Below are 427 nucleotides of genomic sequence, written 5' to 3' on the forward strand. Positions count from 1 at the left end.
CATCAGCGATTACAACAAACCAACCGCCGAACCAAGCCGATCACCGCACGCACGCACGCACGCGCAGCCGCGAGTGACGCAATCATAAGTATGCATGAAATGCGCGCACGTCCGCCGGCGATGAAAATATTAGCAGCTGCGTTAATCTCCGAGGCTCTGTTGGCGCGCTAATGCTATGTTAATGCTAACCATGGCGGCGCAATTAAACTCTTGGGAGTAACTTCACGGAGCTCCCAGTGATATATGGCCGAGGTTAATGGCGTCCAGTTTCTCTCTCCTCCCCTTGTTTTCGCGTTTCGTCTTGATTCGCCTTATTTCTTCTTCCTCTCCGTCTGTCTGTACGTCTTTGTTGACACGATGTATATACACTCGGACTTATTTGCAGATATATTTGTAAATAAATCTAATTTTTGCATGTGCGTGTGTT

The sequence above is a fragment of the Penaeus monodon genome, chromosome 29 (assembly GCF_015228065.2).
Source record: "Penaeus monodon isolate SGIC_2016 chromosome 29, NSTDA_Pmon_1, whole genome shotgun sequence".
Classification (NCBI taxonomy): Eukaryota; Metazoa; Arthropoda; class Malacostraca; order Decapoda; family Penaeidae; genus Penaeus; species Penaeus monodon.